This window comes from Pseudopipra pipra, chromosome 4, assembly GCF_036250125.1.
Source record: "Pseudopipra pipra isolate bDixPip1 chromosome 4, bDixPip1.hap1, whole genome shotgun sequence".
Taxonomy (NCBI): domain Eukaryota; kingdom Metazoa; phylum Chordata; class Aves; order Passeriformes; family Pipridae; genus Pseudopipra; species Pseudopipra pipra.
The window spans coordinates 27,623,593-27,645,199 of NC_087552.1; the positions used below are offsets into that span (position 1 = coordinate 27,623,593).

The window sequence follows — 21,607 nt, forward strand, 5'->3', positions numbered from 1 at the left end:
ACTCTTTGCCTACAGCACAGCAACATCTGTGACAATGTAATTGATATTGCACATTTGTGAATGCGATTATTGTATTTTTCTTACAACACTATGGTTTTCCTCACAAACAGAGTTGCAGCAATAACTCTGGCCCATTTTCAGAATTTCTAATTTCCGCTTCTTAACATTGCAGTTTGCTTAGAATATTTTTCTTCCAGAACGTGGTTAAAGAAGATTGAAACCATTAGAAGAAAAACTGGAACATTTGTAAAAACTCAGAAGGAGAACATTTTGTAATGCTCTGCAGTCATATTGAGGTCTTTCAGCTATACTAATGGTTGGAGAACTCTGGAAAAATCTGGATTTTAGTGACAGTGAAAAATACAACTAATGCATCAAACTCTTTACAAAGGGTGGTGTTTCATGGAAAGAGGCTAATAGGAATATAAGGGTTTCTGGGTGATTTGGTTTTTTCATAAGAACTAATTGTGCTGGTGTCCTTTTTGTTTGACATGGATACCTGTCAGCTATGAACTGTACTAAGACCATGAGCTCATTTTAGAGCAACAGCTGTGGCACTATAATGGGAGTCAAGCACGTCTGACTTGCACTATGTTTTAACTGGCGATACAGATGTGAGGCTCTGTGTTCTGACATCTAGTTTCTTGAATCTATCAGGCAACTTGCCGAGCTCCTGTTTAGTGATATCAGTTTAGTTACTAATGTTCTTCAGATATAAGATGGAGTCACACTTCATCATGTGACTATCCCATATGGGTTCCATAAATGTCAAAGCTCTTAGAGTGTTCTACCTGCAGCCTGGAAGAAACAGTGTTTAGCTGTGAGTAAATCAGATCAATATGGTATCATCCGCTGCCTTATGCTTGTGAAAGACTGACATCTGTAATTTCCTTCTTTTCTTTGGTATCAGTTTTCAATACAGAGATCGGTGTTGATGTGAGGACTAGTATCCCTTTGTTGGTGATGGAAGTTTTATGCTTTTAGCTGGAAGCAGGGAAAGAAACATTTTGAAAGAATTCAGACTAGTTGTGTTATTTTAAAGTAAACTGTGAAAGTTAAACTTTTTCTACATTACTTAGTAGGCAGCCTGAAACAATTTCAGAACTTTTAGGTATTTCTGACAGATCCTGGATGTTAGGTAATATGTTTACCATATTAAGCCTTCCAGAATGTCAGCTGTCTTTAAATGCAGATGGGGAGTGTGAGGGATGGGGAATAATAAAAAATAAGCTTAACCGCAGTTGGAAGAAAAAGTTTTGGTGTGTGGGGGAAGCATTTTAAGCACCTGGAAGAAAATGGCAAAAAGATGAGTAGCCAACTTGGACTTTTAAAGAATAAGTCATATGAAGAAAAAACTATACGTGAGAGTTATGGGCCCCATGGATAGAAGAAAAGCAGATGTTTGGGCTGTAGCTTTTGATACTGTCTTTCATGTTTTGGAAACTTGGCTTAGCCAAAACGGCTATAAGCTGAATGCCAAAGTACTTTGAAAAGCATTTTCGGAGAGTGTTTACTGATTAGTTGATGTCCTTTTGTCAAAGTTGAAATATATTTTATTTTTGAGATCTGTACTGTGGCTAGTTTTGTTCAACACACGTGACCTGTATTGAGCATAGAGTGCTGAGTAAATTAGCAGAAATCAAAAAATTCAGAGACTGCTGGGAAGGCAGAGTTAGGATTCATAATGATCCTAACAAATCAGAGAGTGCTCTAAAAAAAGTAGAGTGTTTTTTCCTTTCTAGGAACAAGTGCAAAATATCAATGCAACTCAAGGAAAATAACTGAGAAAACATGGGATGCCTCAGAGTAAGCCCTTGGGTTCTGCTGCACCACAAGCTGAAGAGGAATATTTACCTTTTGTGCAGCAGTGCAACATCAAATGGAGATATTTACAAAACTTTTAGCTACCAAGTATATGAGGCATAAAATGGTGTGTAAAGGAAAGAAGCAATTTTGTTCCTGCAACAGTAGTAGATAGAGCTTAAATAGTAGCAAGGAAGAGTTGGGGTAATACTAGAAAAATGTCTATAAGGGTAAAATAGTTGACTACTGGACTAGATAGTCTATGCCAGTGATGGAAATTCTGCTGTATGCAGTGTTAAGGACAGGTTGGGCAAATGCCTGTTAAAAATTGCAGGTACCTTTGGCCTCGTTTTAGGACGAGCGATTGGCTTCTTGAGGTATCTTCCAGCAGCTGCATATCTTTATTATTCCATGGTTGAGAACAAAACTTCTGACATTCCAAACACCAATGCTTTGTGTCTTTAAAAACAGCTTTAGAAAGGTCTTTGTAAATAACTAAATCTGTCCTTTAAAAATATCTGTGCAGTGCAGTTGTAGGACAGAATTCTGCTGGCCTTGGTTCAGTTTGAAAAATCAAGCAGATACATGGACTAGACATGACAGCAGAAAGTAGCTCCATTAGGTGCCTAGTCCCAGAACAGAAAATGAATTAGTTGCTGGGATAAGAAAAATAGAAGCACATGGAGGGATGTTTGAAGCCTTTTTCTTTTCTAACTTCCATGTTAGTCTTTCACCTAAGGGTTACAATTTGGCAGCTGTCAGTATAGCTGTCATATTAGAACAGGGCAATGAGTGGGTGGAGAGAGCCTGTGATATTTCTAGTAAGTATTTTGCTGATGGAGCTTTCTCTCCATTTTTGCCTTCTTTGAGCTGGAGCAGCAGTAAAACACCAATACGCTTCTCAATTACATGGACTTCTTGAGATTCTTCCTTTCAAGAACTGTGCTTCACTCACCTGTGAAATTTAATTTCTTTCGTGTTTTGCTCCAGTGTGTCTGCCTGTCTCTGCTATAGTTGGTTGTTAAACCAGCTCTGAATACTATGTTTCATCTCCTTTTGCTGGCCTGACACTGGATGAGCTCTTTTTGAGGTATTTACACTATTGTCTTTCAGCAGCTGCCATCCCTTGTTTCTTTGCTGTCATTCTGGACTTCTAGGTTTCAGGACACCACTGCTGGTTTTGATTGCTCTCTTTGTAACTGCTGTGGTATTTCTGCCTTCAAAGGGTATTATTTATCAGTCTCCTCAGCTCTTCCACTTCCTTATTTCTCCTTACTGGTACTTGCTTTTTTATCACACTGCAATCCATCACTTAGCCCCACCAGCCACTTGGCTATCCATCAGCCTTGCTTGCCTTGGCATTCCTACCGACCTCTGTTCCTTCTGCTCTGACTGCAGGTCCTTTAATTTTCCCTGCTGGCCACTGTTTGAGCTACTTCACCATGCACTGACTCCACACTTCATTAGCTCCTGCTGTCCGTGGCAAAGCTTAACCTCCTGGCTTCTTCTTCACCTTTCAGCCTCTCTCATCCTCTGGTTGCTTCTTGACTGTTCCAGTTGTCTCTTAGCTGTCTCGTATCTTTGTCTTTATTGTTCTACACTCCACTCCATCTGTTGTGCTGCTGCCTGCATGACTCATCCTAAAAACAATAAAGATCCTACTGCATTCTCAAGCATTGCACTAGGGAGCCAATGAAGGCACGCCTGTATCCAAAATCTACTTCAGCAGCAGTCAAGCCAAGGTCCTCATGGAATTCAGATACATAATTTTTGTTTAAATCAATAGAAGTTAACTGCCAAATACATCTGAGAATCCTGCCAAAGTTTCATCATAACTCTAAGAAAAAGAGGCAGTTGTTTCCTGGGGCTGATCTAAAAACACCTCTGAAGGGATAAACCTGAAAGTTCTTAAGTTTCTTAGCAAGTAACTTGAAAAAAAAATTTCTGCACATACAATTACTGAGTGTTTTATGAGCATGGACAACATATGGTCTGTACACAATGGAACAAACTAAGAAAAATCTGTCACAAATACCAAGATTCATATATGCAGTAGACAAGGCAATAAATATGAAAGCTCATAAAACCAGGGAAATGGAACATTCCATCAGACCTTTTTTAAAGGTACACAAGGCACATAGTGCTTAAACCCACTACTACTTAACTATTAACAAACTAGATTTAAACCACAGTTTAGTTTCGTATCCTAAGCAGGAACAATTTTAGATATATCAGGAAGCTTTTTCCTCTAGTGTTTTAAAAGGTTGTAGAAGCACATAGTGACCTTAAATATTTTTTTGTCTCATCTAACATCTGGATAAACCCAGTCTATATTTCACTGAAATCAATGGAGAGAGACCCGTGTAAAGATGGGAATAATGCTTCTAGTGTTTTGGATGTGTTTAGGGTCTGTGTTTAACCACAGCTTGTTTACAAGCTTGTTTACAGATGGTGACTGAACAAGTCTAATTTCACCTGCTTTGCATGGTCAGTACGAAGTATTGCCTTTGTGCAGCAACATGTTTACTTAAACACTGTAAATAATATCTGAAGCCGATTGAAGAAATTCTTTCTGTCATTAGTAGTTCCAGCATCATCATTAGCTAGTGCTCAATCCTTTTCAGCCTTGACACCTTTCAATTTTACATTTCTGCAGTTCCAATCCCCTGTTAAGCCGTTGGTTCCCCACTGGATGGCAGTCCCTGCAATGTTATTCGCTCTGGGAGGAAAGTCTGACTTTAAAAGCAGCGTACTGAAATCTCATACTGCTTTACACATGAATATGTACAAGAAATATTACAGCGGTGAGTATATTTGCAACCATTTTTCTTGATGCCAGAGTGTAAGTATGTGAAAGACTTCAGCTCCCATTCATTTTCCGATTGAAACTTCAGGGCTTAACACCTGCATGAAAGGGTAACAGCTTGCACTTCTATGGAACCAGCCAAAAATTTCAAAGCACTTTATACAATCTGAGTCAATTAAGAAGTCATCGTGTGTGTGTGTGTGTGTGTGTGTGTGAGTGTACATGCTGACTTTATACATAGCTCATAAAAGGGGAAAAAATCTGGAGTTTTCAAAGTTGTGTGAATTACACAGAATTACAGTGTTTATATAGACATCCACTGTATGTCTAATGTGGGGAAGGAATTAAATGGCTAAAAAGAAATGACTATGTAAATGGTTTAAATACAGTAGGTCAGAACTACATAGTATTGACATTATGACTGATGTACTTAAATTAGAATTGAAAGTCAAAGCATAGATTGCGGAGGTAGAGAAAGTCATGTGGACTTCACCAGGATTTCTGTGTGTATGGTTATAAAGGGTGAGGGTTATGTAGGGTGAGTTTACTGCCACAAGGTTTTAGAATTTTTCCTGCCAAAAGCTGGAGCTCTCCATGCTGGCATCTGTCTGGAAGCAGAAGATAAAAAAGTGTTAGTACAGCCCCCATAAAATAGTGCAATCTATAAGGTGCATTTCCCTCAGGTAGCAGGGGTTTCACCCTGGTATATTTTAAGGCAATGAGAGTCTCTTGTTTCGCTTGGATAGAAATTTATATGACAGCTTATTACAAATAAGTCCTGTAGAGGTCTCTTCAAAAGTGAAAAGGAGATAAATGAAAATAGGAGGAAGAATGTGTGCATCAGTGCCTGTAGAAAAGACCTCTTTCAACACCCTTTACAGATGCCTGCATCTGAGCATTTCGAAGCACTACTGTCTGTCACACAGATGGCTGGTTTTGTGCCCCTTTTACAGATTTGATGTTGAGATGGTAAAGTGACTAGCTTAAAGTTATGTAGCAGCTTAATAGCAGAGCTAGGACTAAAATTAAGTTCTTATTGTCAGTTTTGCATACTATCAACAGCATTAAGGACTGTCAGTTCAAAACAAGCTTTCACTAGAGTTTTTACAATAGTTGTTTTATTCTAGGTATTTTCAGGGCAACAATGGCTTTTTAAATGCTTTTGTCAAAGGGCATGTTCTGTAGAAAAAAAACATTGCAGCAACATTTTATTGAAACTTTAAGCACAGTACGTCCCCTGCAGTACATGTTGCTTACTAGTTTGTTGGCAAGCTCTTCTGTTTCCTGAGATGTAAACTGTTTCAATCCAAGATCATTCCTTTGCCCTCCTTTACAACTCATATATTATTGAAATGGTTACTCACAGCTCTCTCCAATTAGTTCATTGTGCTAAATTTTCTCCCTTGATAAATTTTGAAAGGATCTCTGTCATATTTTCACTTCTGTTAGCCCTTTTGCTTGTGCTTCGTAAACTTCTGCTGAAATATGTTATTCATTTCCAAGCACACCTTGCTTTAAAACTGCCTCTGATGCTATGATGGCTCCTAAATTAGAGGACCAGAGTTCGGCTTTGGTGTTGAGCCCGATGGTGCCCCTCCATCTCCTCCTGTTGCCCGTCTGTTTGCAGGCACGTGCTGTGTCTCACCCAACTCAATTTGTAAGCTTCTTGGGACAAGGACAGCCTCTGTTTCTGCTGTACCTTGTCCATGTAAAAGACTCCTTGGCATTTTGGTTACACCCATAGTAGATTTTGCATTAATTAAATTTTATCATGAGAAACCCTATCATCAAATTCCTGGCCAAAATGCTGTTATTTCTGTCAGATTGAGCTTTCAGATTACTTTCTTTCTAAAGCTCTCTTTGCCACTTTTCCACCATTTTCCACATCTGCTTTCCTTTCCTTTCTTTCCACCCTCCTCCCCAGCTTTCTGCTTGCAGGGAAATGTTTGTACCTCATTAGTGTGGCCCATTTCTTTGCATTTCTGAGGCTTTTATTCAAACCCCTTGGCCAGCAACTTTCTCCCTGTTTATTGTGAGCTTTTCTCTGCCTGGGAGTGCCCTGACACACCCTCCACTCCTGCCCAATCCTTTTCCATGCTGACGCAATTCGTTTTTTTGGTCTGCTGCCTGTCCCGAGATAACCTCGTTCACTATCCCCACACAGTCACATCCTCTTACTTAGGAAGAGAGTTTTCTCCTCAGCTGGATGGTCTTGGTTGTGTAGACTGCTGTAATAACCCGCAGACTGTGCGTAGATAATCTGGGAGACAAAGCATGTTACTTTTTATTGTACTTTGAGCTGCCACCACAGACAGAAGCAAGTTCTGCACAGAGTAAGGCAAACAGCCATATGGCAATGAAGTTACAGGAGCTCCAGTGCAGTTGGACACATATACTTATTCTTGCTGAGTCACTGTCCCTTCAGAAATGACGAGGACAAGGAAAAATTGTGGGAATTTAGTGATTTAGTACTTATCTGCAGGGGAGGCAGAATATTCAGTTATTGTTGGTGATTGCTAGACTGAGGAAAATATCCCTAAATAAAAAATGTCCCACAGGGTTAGAAAGACCAGTCATTCATTAAGGATAAACTTGGAGTACAGTCCAAAGCTTTGTTCCTGTCTGAGATAGAAACTTCTTTATGGCATGAATACACCTGAGTCCAGAGTTTTGGTTTGGCCAGCTGTACAGACAGTCATGGTCCAGTTATGAGTGGCATCCAGAAATACAGAACAGGCTCTCAGTGTTTGGATATATCATTTAAAGTTTTTTTGTTGTATGAGCAACTGTTTATAGACTTCCCCAGTACACGAAGTGGAACCATGTTTGTGCTCTGAAGTTCAGGTGGTGAACTGTGAGTTGCTGTATTGCCCTAATAAATTCAGAACAAATTATATCTACCTGGAAAGTCCCCTGTATTCTCTTGTGTTCATTTATGAAATGGACTTGCACATAGATTAAGTATTAGTGGACAAAAGGAGATTGCTTTGCCATAACATGATTCTAAAACATTTTATTAAAGACTTTTCATAACTGAGATTCCCTTGCCCTGTACATATTTGCCTGTCTTGTAGTGGGTGCTTGGATGAGACTTATTATAGGCAGCTTTGTGATATGTCTTCAATGAAGGAAACATCCTTTGGTCCTACAGAGCACACTGTGGGTTCACACACGAGCTTTAAGGCAGCTTCATGCTAATTGCCCTCCACATAACCTTTGACTCTAGTGGCCTTTGAAGATTTTAGATTTGTATTTTCTTATTTATTACAGAGTATACTTTTTGAGGTTACCATTATTAAAAGTACACGGTCGTTACTTGCTCTGTGGTAATGCTTAGAGGAGCAAACTCATGTTGGCTTTCATTGCTTTGGCTGTGCAAACCCACAGATGGCATTACTGAGTTCGCAGGAGGTTGGGTTGGGAGGGAAGAGGACTCTGGTGATTTAGAGCTCTTCCTCTGGAAGTGCTACCTGCTCCATCCCTCCAACCCAAAGTCTCAGGTGGATTTGCATACACAGTGGAATTGAAAATCTTTGGTTCCTGCCAGAAAGTTGTTTCTGACACATTTCAGGAAGTCACTTGCACCATACATTTGACATGTTTTCTTATCACCTTAAAAACTATCTGCTCAGCTTTAAGTCTTACCTGATTTTGCATTTTGGGAGGATCTCACCTAGGCTGATTTTTATCCTGGAGCCTCATTGCTTCACATTTTACTTACATTACCCTTTTGGGACATGTTGAAAAATTTCCTGGCGGGAATTGCTTCTGGGTGAACTGTTGATATTTATGTCTGTGAAATTTGGATGTTTTGCACTCTGTAAACACAGACTTCTTTTAAAGTCAAACAGTCTGAGAAATATAATTGCATTATATTATTTGATGACAACAATGATACATGATTTTGACTTTTCTTATTAATGCAGTACTTTTTTACCGATGAAAGGAAAGTCATGGGAAGTGTACTATCTTGGTCAGAGATCTTTCATATGATTACAGTTCATCCTTAGTAAAACCCAACGGTGACCATCAGGATAGAAGAGGATGTGGGTTATTTTGAATAGCTTCTTTATATACCATTTGTCTATGTGACTGTTGATATTGTAGGTGTAAAGGGTTAATCTAGCCCCAGCATGATCAGACATCTGCAGGAAGGCAGACTATACTTAATCTAATTACTGAAATATTTAGTCAGCAGGTTCAGACACTAGAACATATTTTTCTCCTGAGTCTAAAAGAGGGCATCCAGGATAGAAGAGAAACAGGACTATATAGCTTCATGAAAACAAAGTTTGCTGACTGGCTGAATCAGTCTTATCTGCTGTAACTAACAGAGAAGACAGGAGAATGATAAAACCCCAGGGGAAGGGCAGGAGGAGACATAGATATTTACCTTCTGCTCCTTAAAAATAAAGTTCTTTGCAGCAAAAGGGGACTCAACAACTAGAGATGATGTTTGAAGAGAAGTGCACCTTGTGTTGCTGTGGAAGATACAAAAGACTCTCAGGAGAGGTTAGACAACCAAGATGGAGTCCTGCGCTTGTGTTTCAGATGCACGAAGCAGCAATGATAGGTATGTCTCACGTGGTGCAGAGCTACAAAGGGGATGCTGACATGAATTAGGTTGTCCACATGCCACAAGATAAGGCCATACAGAGATGCTAGCTGAAGTGCTGGAAGCAGCACAGCTACATCAGCTTGGTGCCATGGAGATATAAAAACTTGTTTAGTATTAGTTTAGGTACAATGTTCACTGTACTGTGCTCCTTCAAGTCCTGTAAGTCACTTGGTGACACCTAGATCTTACTTGTGCTGTGTAGCATAGCCTGTGTATTTTATTTCATTTGTGAGTAAAGTGGTTGAGGTTGAGCATTTCTTTTAGACAAATTAGGTGTAAGGAAACAGGAAGGTAGAGTTGAGGCAAGAGCATCTATGGACTGTGGGGGAGTCTTGGAAAGATGTGCCTTAAGGTCTTGAGGAGCCTGACAGGGGAAAGAAAGAACATCATTGCTGGAGTCTGGAGAATGCTTTCAGGCCAGATGTAGTTCACCTGTATGAAAAGTCCTCCCAGCCAGAGCAGTAGGAAGCAAAACTGAGGTCCAATACCAAAATATGCTGACTGTTCGCAGAACGATCTCTGTCAGTGTTGGGATAATTTTCTTCTATTTTTTATAAGCGTCATTTAGCTGTTGTTATCTCTTTGCCCTGTTTCAAGTTTTGCAAGGGAAGTTAGATTCTTATGCAGATTCCCATAGATAACAATAAAAATCAGCGGTGTGTGTCAGTGAACCCCTGACCAAATGCAAGTTTTTTCCTGCAACATTAATTTCTGGATTTACCCAAGAAATTAATTTTTTATTCCTTCTTTTATTTTATATTTTAAAAAATTTATGTATGTTCACTTGCTTGCAGTTAGTAGCGTGACAATAATAAGCCATTAAAAGAAGGATAGGGACTTTGCAGATGAGCTCAGGAAACTCTTGCTGCTCATCAGGGACTGGGCAGCAGTGACTGTGAGGGAAGATGAGGAAGCTCTGGCAGAGCAGGTGTGGTGAGGAAATGTGGAGTTAGACAGGGAGGGATAAATGGGAGGGAGGGAGGGAGGGAAGCCAGCTGTATCCTGGGATTTGTGGGTGGTGACAAGAAAACTGTATTTGCCTGACAGTAGAGAGTGAGCAAGTGGGACATCTGTCATCCCTACTTTTCAGCTCTATGGAAAATACTGTTAGAGCTTCAAAGTCATGTTCCCTTTTCAAAATGACATGATCAAATACCATGTTTCAGTGAGGATCATGGTCTACCTTAATCCCATGCATGATCTTTGCCTTTTGCCCCTGGTTTGTTAATTCACTCAGCTGTTTTGTGCACAGTTATCAGACATGTAAGAGCCAGACCAGCATTTCTGATCGTTATCAAGGATGATACTTTGAGCTCTAAAGCAGTCACATACGTGAGTAAAAGGCTTGCAATTTGTACAATTTATTAGCTACTCTTTTCCAAAGCATGAAAATCAATGAAGCTTTATAACCCTGTTGCAAACAGGGAGAGTTTTAGCTGATGGAGACAGCAATTGCAATGAAATATGCATTATGAACCTATGAGCATGTTCCTTTATCACAGAACACTGTTGGGAAATGCATTAACTGTTAACCACCAGTTAACTGGCAGGTCAGGCAGACAACCCAAATGTAAAGGTCTGTTACCCGTTACAGCAACTGTAGGTATGACAGCTCAACTGGGAAGCTGGCACAAATCAGCAAGATCTTGTCAGTGAGCTTCCCCTGCTGCCATCTGTTTTCTAGTGATTTGGAGAAGAGCATCCTTTGGTCTCTGGAAATACTAGAATGATCAGCAGTTACTCTCATGAATACTCAATCAAAGCAAATGCGTCTTTCCAATGAATGAGTATAAACTCTCTGTGCATCCACTTAAAAAAATCTAGTGCTATAAAATATGACTATGAAATGTAGGGGAAAGAGCAGTTAGTTGTATTTCAAGTGTCCACTGTTAGGCTATGGCTTTATGAAAAAGGACTTTAATTCCTCAAAGAAGGGATGAATTAAAAAGAAGGATAATGAATAAAAGTAAAGAGTTTTGCTTGGGAAAATTATTAGCAACTCATTAAAATACCTGAAAGGCAAAATAAGTTGATTTTGCTTTTTAATAAATTATGTGAAAAAGTTTTCAAAATTAAGCATTGCTTTGAGTATAATTGAATGTGTTTTGGAAGTGGAAGGAAAAGGAGTATGGAGATGTGCTCAAAGGAATCCAAGTCTTGTCCACTGAGCTTTCAAAAATTGTCAAAATCTGGGGGTAATGTATGAGACCACAGACTGAATTTCTAGTCATACCAGAAAAAACTCTACTTTTGGCAGATAGTAAAAGTAAAGTTTCAGAAAATGTCCAAGCCAGTCTAACAGTGTGCTGCTTTTTTAGTTTATTTCTGCAGTTTTCTGAATCCTCAGTGAGTTTATTCAAGCCAAAAGAGCAGAAAACTAAACTATAAAAAAAGAGTGATTCATTTTGTGCCAGCTAAGCTTTCTGACCTGGTTCTCCATTGCATCAGATGGGTGCCCATGCTGGCCAAGGGGAAGGGCGGAAAGACACAGCCAAGGGTCAGAGGAGGTGGAACCATTGTTTGGAGCAACAACTAGCTATTCAGTAAGGCATGGTTTTACAGTATGCTGAAGCCAAAATTAAATACTATGCAAAGAGGAGATTCAAAATTATGGGTTTTGTCCAAGTGATAGGAACCTCTGTGATCTTTTTCTTTTGAGTTGTTGCATATAAAAAGGAATGCATTTAATATTTCAGGTTAGAATAGTCACAGAAAATTGAAATAGAAAAGAAAACATTTTTGAAGTGAAATGAAGAGGATGTGGAAACATGAATTCAGACGTACATCAGAAATCAGGAGAAAGGATCCAAATCTGTTGTTTTACTTTTAGATAGACCGTAAGATTTTAAATAAATAAAAAAGCCAGAGCCTTACTTACTTACAAATGGCAGCAATTACCCAGCTTCCACCAAGAGTTTTTTTATTCTGTGAACCAGGCCACCAAACACTGGTAGTCAGTGCTTTGGTTCCAGTTTGATCTTGCAGTTGGCATACAGGTAAAACTCCTAGGGGGTTTAGGTGGCAACCCTCCAGAAGGGAATGACAAAATAATTCAAACATCTCCCCATTTGTCATGTCATTCCTTCTCTGGATGTCTTTTTGAGATCCAATGTATATGTGGAATGATCCATGGTGGCATGGGGGGTAAGAAATTGCTTTTTCTTGTTAAATACATGTGATGATTCCACAAGTGGCTTGATCTGTCTTTACTAGGCAAAATACCCAAGAAATTCACTAAGTATTTTGCCTGAAAAAAGACTGGAGAACAGGGCCTAGACTGTGAATTCAGTCCTTGCATCACCTGTGGATCAGTCACTTAAAGACTTAAATGGTAAGTCAGTTCATGCCCCATGTGTATGGAGGGCAATTTTAGAAAGATCTTATACCATCCTAGCCTAATGGGAACCCAACTTTGCTGCTATTTGAATTGAGGTAAGCCATGGCCCTTTCCTGTTTCTGTTGGGAAGTTCACCAGGCGTGTCATGAAAGGTCATCAGTGTAACCCAGCCCGCATTCATTGCGGGATAGAACCAGTCAATTTCAAGTAGAGGAACAAAAGGTCAGAGCACTGCAAACCCAATACCGCTACCAGCATCTTGGGTTACAAGGTTACGGTACAGAGGAAGGAGGGGGTTGAAGTGTAGCCTAGTAAACACTCAGTCAGGTCTCAAAAATAGAAAGTGACATAGATTCTAACAGGAGAAATATGAAGCTACTGTATGGTACATATTCACCTGTCATTATCACTTACATATGCTGAGAGGGAGGGCAGCTGGCTCCAAACTTCTCTCCCAAGCAGAGAGATATTTTTAAATAAAGTTAATGCATTAAATTTAATATAATTTGGCAGCAGGAGAGACTCTGGAACTTTCATGAACATTTTGGAAATGCTTCACTTTGGATAACAGTATTTCATGGTCTCTCGTGTTGAGTCAATATTGTTCTAGCAGTTTACACTCGGGCAAAACGGTGTATAAAAATGATAAAGCTCTTATTCTGATACAGTCAATTCATTTGAACAGCCTTTTGGTTAAACTACTGCGCATTTCCTTTTCATTTGCTGTATGCCAGAAAGGTCTTTGAAGGCCTATCTTCAGTCTATATTCTTTGCTTCTTAGGAAACCTCTAAGTTGAACATAGTTCATTGCAAGTGAAATAACCGTGGTGCCATCTTTGATTCATGGGTATCTCCTCTTCTGCATCATCTGCAAAATTTTGTGTAAGACAACAGCTTATTTACTGTCATCTGATATAAGCATCGAAGAAAGACTCCAGCTGGGATATTTACCCTGCTATTGCAAGTTGTATTGGAAATAAATAATGCAGGCATAGATACTAATGCAGCAATAATAAAGGTAGTTAGAAATTCTCACTTTACCTTTGAAAAGAAAATAGAAGAAGACAATGTAGGGAGATTGGCCAAAAGACTCTATCAACTGTTAGTTTGTGTAAGCCAGAGTCCTATTAGTCTCCAACTACGCTTCTGAGTCAGCTTGCTGGATTAGCTGAAGTGCCAGATCCTGCTTTGCTGGAGTGCCAGATCCTGCTTTGTCTCTCAGTGCATGTCAACATTGGAACAAGCCATAAAAAAGCAGGCTCTGTTTCACAAATACCTCCAAGGATTTCAAAACTTTTGAAATCTTCTGAAACCTCTAATCAGGCATGACTTTGTTGAAACCTCTGCTTGCAGAGTGAAAAGGTCAGCCTCTGTATTTAAGTTTTTCTCTTTTATGTACACTGGACTTGCAAAATCTAGTAAAAAATGTCAAAACTGATCATTTGAACAAATGTGTTTGATTTGACGAAGAAGTTTCTGAAGCAAAATCTGTTCATTAAACAGACTCAGTGTAGTTTCACTCCAATACTAAGGCAGCTAAGAGGAATGGGTCTCTCACTCAAAGACTCACGCACAGAATAGGATTTTTTTAATCATTCCTTCTCGCTACATCTCAGTCTCACATGCCTCTGTGGGCCTGGAAGTGGTTGCATGGTTTTCCAACTGTATTGATCATAAATGTTATTGGCAGTTCATTCCTGCATAAGGGCTGTTAGTGTACCTCTGCCCTGTACTGTAGAACTATTTATTTGATTCTTTTCAGACAAACCGTGGACTTTTACTCTCCTGATAACCACATTCGAAGTACCTGGAAGGAGTGTAGCATCCTGGTGCTGCCAATATGTTCCCATGTATCTAGGAAAATTCTTGGGTATTTTTGTAGGAAGGCTGCTATGATTCTGAATAAAGAGCGAATGTAGCTTCCCTGTCTTAAAATCAGGCTAACTGTTTTAGATAACCTGAACCAAATTACAGTAATTCTCCTTTAAGTGCTTTAAAGTTTGATTATCTCCTTGTAGTTTACATCCAATCTAAAGCAGTGCAAACAGTGCTGAATTGGGCTTCCAAGAGACATGCAGACATACTGTGCAAGTTATATAATTTAGGAAACCATGGTATTTGTGTATGTTTGCCATGCCAGCCTCTGAAAAAACCATCTCTTCTTATTTTGGTATCCATAACCAAAGTACAAATTGGGCTTTGCCAGTGTATTACAGGGACTGACATTTACCAATAATTACTCTTTGTATTATAGAAACAGTTAATTTTTGTGGGAGCCATAAACCTGGATCAAGCTTTTAATGTTCCAGGTACTATATGGCTAAACACCAACATGACAGTTCCCCAGAAACTTTCAATGAAACTAAGTAAATCAATTCAGTAGCCACTTGATATTATACTGACAAACCATATAGAAATTCATAGGAGCATAGGATCAGAAAATACAGTTAGGATTACCTGGTTTGATTTATTAATACATTCAGGCCCACATCATGCCTGTAACCTGCAGCTAAACTGGAGCATTTATTTGAAAGAGCTGGAAAATAAAGGGAATTAGGCTGGAGATGCAATAGAGAAAGGAATTGGAATTAGCACTGGTCACAGTAATACAGCTTTGAGTGGACAGACATGATAGATAGATAGAAAGACAGACAAATAGGTAGATGGATGATGTCAGTTTTGTGTGGCAACTGGGCTTAGAAAGATAAACTGTAAGTCAGCAGAAGGTAATTCTGTGTCTCAGGACCCACCATAACAAATGTTGCATTCAGATACTTGTTTTAAAAAGAGAAAGGAGGAAAAGGGAGAGATCAGAGACAAAACTGACCTGCAGCAGGTCAGTTCTGGAGTAAGTCTGACAAAACAGGATCAATTTAGCAGTAAGACAAGTAGGTGATACAAACCATAATTGATAGAAATCCACATATAGTAATTTATTTATATATTTATAGCCCTGGTTCACAATAATGTTCACCTTTTCCACACTGTTTATTAATTTCCTCAGTCATCAAAGACACAAGAAGGGACACCCTTTAAATACAGGTAAAGAGTGTTTATTTTGCCTTTTTAAAATATTATTGACTAAACTACCTGGCAGTGTTAATAGTAACTAACTACAAACAAATGATTACTCATGGTTGATGTAATTTGTCCTACCAGGTCGCTCAAGGTTCAGGAAGGAATTAAAGATCAAGCAAAAAAACTTGCAATAGCTAAATGCAACAAAGCAACTAAATGATAGCTTATGGGAATTCTGTTTAAGTCATGCTCTCACCACATCTACAGGGTGTATTTGCTGGCCACTGCTCCCTCTGCCCTCTGGTTAGCCTGAACCATACATAACCCAGGAAAAGAGTCGGCTTTTGTGATTACAGATTCCATGAAATTCTTGCATGAGCGGAGTCAAAAGCTTGTTGCTCCTGAAGGGAACAGGTGTCACTGAACCTTTGCAGTCCCAAGATGGTTCAAGAACTTATGAATCAGGGAGGTGAAAAACAAAGAGCAGTGTCAGTCATTTTAGGCAGCTTGTTTCAGATGTTACTAGCTATCTAATATGTGCTCAAAACCCCCTGATTCCTGCATTATACAGATGATGTGTAGTGTTTCTTGCACATCATTTTATGTTTATTTTCCCTATCCTTGGGGCCTTTGCAATATAAAAACAAAGAAGTCACATACCCATAGCTTAGAAAATATCCTCTCTGTCTTTCCGTCCAACATTGTTCCTGTTACGCAGTCAATGCACAGTCACTAATTCTATAAGCCTACTAGGATGTTATATCACCTATTATGAAAGCCTGTGATGAAGGTGACTCAACACAGTAAGCAGGTTATCCTGTTGCATAATTTGCATTATAGTAAAAGTAGATGTGGGCTCAACTAACAAAGTTTACTTTGAGATTCACATTTTTCTGAGACTCAGATTCACTTAAGTAATTCAAAATGCAATTCCACTCCCCTTCCCTTCCACTTCCCTCCCCTCCCCTCCCCTTTCCCTTTCCCTTTCCCTTTCCCTTTCCCTTTCCCTTTCCCTTTCCCTTTCCCTTTCCCTTTCCCTTTCCCTTTCCCTTTCCCTTTCCCTTTCCCTTTCCCTTTCCCTTTCCCTTTCCCTTTCCCTTTCCCTTTCCCTTTCCCTTTCATTTCCATTTCCCTTTCCCTTTCCCTTTCCCTTTCCCTTTCCCTTTCCCTTTCCCTTTCCCTTTCCTTTTCCCTTTCCGTTCCCCTTTCCCTTTTTCTTCTCTCTTCTCTTCCTAAAAACACCCTAAAATTCGCATACAAACCAGGTATTTCCTTCAGTGCCTTAGGTAATTCTGCCCTGAGTTGTTCCTTTTGGGAATGTAACTGGCCACAGTGGAGGAAATGAGATTCGGTTGGGTGCAGGAGGAGGACTCTGGGGATCAATTCCTGGAGCTTCATTGCCCAAAAGCTTTGTGTATGGCTGCTTCACCGAAGCTCAGGAAAGTGTCCTGGACAGTGCTTATCAGCTGGGGCTGCCTCTTTCACTCTTGTGCCCACCAATACAAAATTGAAACATCACATGTAGCAAAACATAATCCTCTGGGCTTCAGAGTGCTGGAACCATGGTGGGAAACAGAGGATGGGGAGGAGAAGGGAACCCATGTGGCAAGCAGAAATATAAGTGGTGGACGCTCAGAAGGTATGGGGGGGACATCAGAAAGGGGGAGAGGTAGCAGCAGTAGGGCTTCTTCCTCCCATTTTGTCTCTGTCTAAAGAAAGTTACACTTGATTCATCTAGTGTATAAGCTACTATATATATCCCTCAGTCACTGCAGCCAAGAGAGGAGAAGTTGGGATGTATGAGTAGGGCAATATGAATGTGATGAAAGTCTCTAATCGGATATGGCATGCAAAGGGGGATTCCTTTTTCCAGATACAAGGTAAACATAATTTCTCAGGCACTTACAATTGCTTATTTGACAGAAATTGATGCTTGGAACTGAGTGGATCCAGCATGATGCTTGTTTACAAGCCAACCTGATAATTCTTTCAACCAGCTTTTTTAATTTGTGATAATACTTAATTTTTATGTTATAGGAGTGCAAGTTAGCATAATCTGAGAATAAGTGAACTGATGCAAACTGATGGACTGTAGGTTTGTACTTCAGGCTGTCTATGCACTTTGGTTGTAGAACACTTTGTGTTTTATACTGTTGTTTGAATGCATGAGACTGGGGATGCAGGACCATGAATGGAGATACTGATCCAAGGCTGTTGTGACTGGCACAACTTCACTGAGGCCAGAAGCGCCACAGTAATTTATACCATCTGGGAATATGATACATGCTAACAATTTTAAGAGCTGACTAGCTTAATAGAGCTGATGAGCAAGCAGGAGCTTGATACATCCTTTCATGTGGAAAGCTCTGTGCAGTTCAAATATTTACATTCACGTTTCAGGATGGTCATGCGCACTCTTCTCTCTGTCTCTCTTACTCTGCAAGATTGCTCCAGACCTTTGAAATGATTAGGTTCCTGAGAAAATGTGCTTCCCAAGCATTTTAAAAAAAGAACAGTCCATGGAGGCAAGAAATGAATGCAGGACAGGTATCAAGACATTTCCCTGCAGCAATCATAAGCAATATAGATAGTCTCTCCTAATCTTAACACCTTGTTTCTTTTAGATTGATCCTACTATATATTACAAATTAATGGAAGACCAGGAGAAGACCTCCTGCTCTTATTCTATGTCCCTGGGTTCAGCCTGTATCACACTTTTGGCTGGGTACTTTTATGCAAATAAAGGATAGCACATATAGATTATTCAAAATGCATTACAGTAGCTCCCTACCCGAGCAACACAGGATTTCAAGTGTTAACATATCTAGGTAAGTGTTATAACTGTTGTCACACACTGAGGTTTTATGTGTCTTAAAATGGATTGTTTGCTGCTGGCCATTTTGCATTCAGTACTGCTGGTGAAGCCTAGAGACACTTCTGCTAGAGATGTTGCATCTCTCCTGTTTCTAATTTTGTTGTCTCAAACTGAAAATTATCATCATTGGCATGTTCAAGGCAGTGAACACGCTTTGGGTGTCATCTGCAGCAGCATTTTTCATCAGCAGAATCTGAGGATCACCTAAGCCCTGGTGTGGTGATTTATAGTTACATTTTTGCCAGAGCACTGAATGCCTCTGGTTGGCACCTGTGTGATACTGCCATCTAACTCCCTAGCCTCAGGGCACATCATTCAGTACCAGATACTGGCTCTGTTCACCTCTGAAGCATTCTGGAGCCATGATTTGACACAGATGAGATGAATACACTTGATGACTGAATTTCTGTCAAATTCACTAAAGCACATCATATAGAGTTTATAGACTCTATGCTATCTGCAGCAGGACAGTATACGCCTCATCTGGCATAACATCTGTCAAAATAAGCTTCCTCTCTCTCTGTCCCCAAAGTTTAATAAGCTTTCTCTCTGTCCTCAAAATCTAATAAGCTGTATATGTACTGAATCAGCTGTGTAGCTTGTGGCCACAGTGGTTTTGATCTGGTAGAAGCCAGCCTAAAACTGTCACATCAAATCCTGGCCCCAGGTGTATGCTTTGTGGTCAAGGGCACAGTACTGAAAACTGGGCTTCCTGCCTAGCTAGCCCAGGGCTAAGATACAAACACCCATTCTATTCAGAGCATCAGCTTTTAGAACAGTCAGAACCAGAGCCAAAGGAAAGAAATACAGGGTACCTTGGATGATCTGAAGTAATCTATTGCCACTGCTTTGAATTTTTGTTGTGTTTACTTTTTATATGTATTTTTTGTTCAACAGTTTCATTTCCAATAGAAGGAGTAGCTGCATACACAGAGGGTGGAGTATTTCCTTTTTGACTTTAGGAGCCCTGTTGGAGGAGGCCTGTCATTCCATTCTACAAGGGTTAAATATGGTGCTGGGAATAAGCATGCTCCTTTCTGTTTTCTCTTGCAGACAAAAGGAGTAAAATGCTGTCTAAAGAGCCACCAACTGCTCATGTCATCATTGCTGTGTTTGGAGGCTCTGAAAGGCTATGGCAACCAAAATCTTATACAAGACTGTGGATACCTCTAAAAGTAATGTTATTGGATGCCACGGTGTTTCAGTGTGCAGCTGTAGTTTCCAAGCTGATCCTGCCCCTACCCCTTTCAGAGTTACTGAGACAGACTGCATAAGCAAACTACATAAGGGTCTTGGGCACTGTGGTCCTGAAATTCTGAACCTAAAGGTGCAAGCAGAAGCCTCGGAGACCCTAAGATCATTAGTTACAATATTTGCTGTAGAAATCAATAAAATTGATCAAATTAATCAATAAAAGATTCTCCAGAAGGACTCTCTTCTTTTTTTATTATTCCCTTTATCCTCACTGCAGAGCTGAATTAAATGTATGCCAAAAAAACTACAGAGAAGTGAAGAACAGTGAGAGACTATATCAAATTCAATTACATCTGAAAAAAGAGCTCTCAACACTGATATGTGTCAGCTCCCAAATTCTTTCTTTCAGAGTGAATTATTCTAAAGCGGAATGAGGCAGACTGATTCCAAAACAGGTTTTCACACATGAGTTATTCTGCAATAGTTATTGCAATGTATGTGTACTCTGTCCTGGTCAGAATTAACTTTTCAAGTACAGACAAGCCATTCCATTAGAGTTGAGCAAATTACAAAAACATTTAATAAAGGTAATTAGTTATAAAATCTGCAATAACATTCGTAGTTCATTTAGGTTTTGCTTTTCATAAACATTTTGTTAGCTGGCACTAAACCTCCTATATTTTTCAAGCAATAGGGAACCTTGTCAGTTCTTCTGTGGCAGTGTTTGCCAAAGTATTTGTAGCAGAACTTTTGATATGCCTGATCTGAAAATTGTTAACAAATAGGCAACTCAGGGACCACTTGAAACTTAAATAATGAAATCTCTGTTAACAGTACTCATAGCATTACAGACGTAAATTATTCCTGAACAGCCTACTTGGTTATGTGAATGTTTACAATTTTCATAAAGGGAACACAAAGAGAACTGTCAAAGACAGAAGGTTGCACATCCCCATTTGCCCAGACTGTGGCCGTCACTAACTTCGTTACCACATATTCGTCCTTCAGTGCACATTAGCTCTGATCTCTAAAGCAACAGGGTAATGACGTTCTCTGTGCATTTTGTGTCAAGTTTCAAATCAATGTTGAGTTTGTCATTGACATTTCAATGGCAAGCACACCTCCCTATTCAAAAGATGAATTTTGGCGCTGTCTACTTTAGTTAATCCTTTTAAAAGTGCTTAAACATCAATGGTAGTATTTGGCTCTGCATGCATGATTTCTGGGCAACTACTCAAAACTTACTAAGCAATAATCTTTTTGTTTAATCATTCACTGCAAACATGTTACATAAAATGGACTGATAACAGAGTCACAAGACTCTTTTTTCCACTGGTATTTTACAAATTACACTTGAAAAAGTTTTGTAAGATAGAGGGTACAAAACCAAATTTCCTACTGCTGTGAGAAACAAGAACTTTTTTCAAACTAGTGGAATTAGCTCTCCTCTCTAGTGCATCTCTTCCCATGGGAAGCAGATCATCTTTTGAAAAACCCAGGTACTGAAGGATTGCTGCATGTTGTTTTGTTCAGTAACGGTTTGGGTGAGGCAGACATGATGCACCATTAGAAGTTGCATAGGTTTTTATGGAGTAAACACTTGTGTACTGTCAAAAAATGTCAAGCAGTTCAAGAAAGTCATCACCGCATACCCACTGGGAGAGACTCTTGGGTCTGAGATGAGGCAATGCTGTTGCTCTAAGGCCCTTGGCAAGTCCATATTAGGAGCTGAATTGTATTAACCTTCAGATAGGCATTTGCATAGTATGAAAATACACTGGCATTGCTACATGCTCCATTGGCTGGAGGAGATTTTTCCCATCTGTCCTTTTGTTATGCACTTAGAAGGTGCTTAAAGTCGCATGATTCTTCTGCTTCCTTGTTTGTAGTCCCCATTTACCTCTTGCTTAAGATGACCTGGTGCCCATGGGCTGGAATGTGTCACCACTTTCTCCT

The 21,607-nt window shown here is 39.6% G+C and overlaps 1 long non-coding RNA gene across 1 annotated transcript; it reads left to right on the forward strand.

Annotated features, from left to right (window-relative positions):
• Window positions 1-4,194: 4,194 nt before the first annotated feature.
• Window positions 4,195-19,888, forward strand: LOC135413018 (uncharacterized). The gene is made up of 2 exons (XR_010430072.1): window positions 4,195-4,607; window positions 19,511-19,888. It is a non-coding gene; the product is annotated as an uncharacterized LOC135413018 (long non-coding RNA).
• Window positions 19,889-21,607: the final 1,719 nt, after the last annotated feature.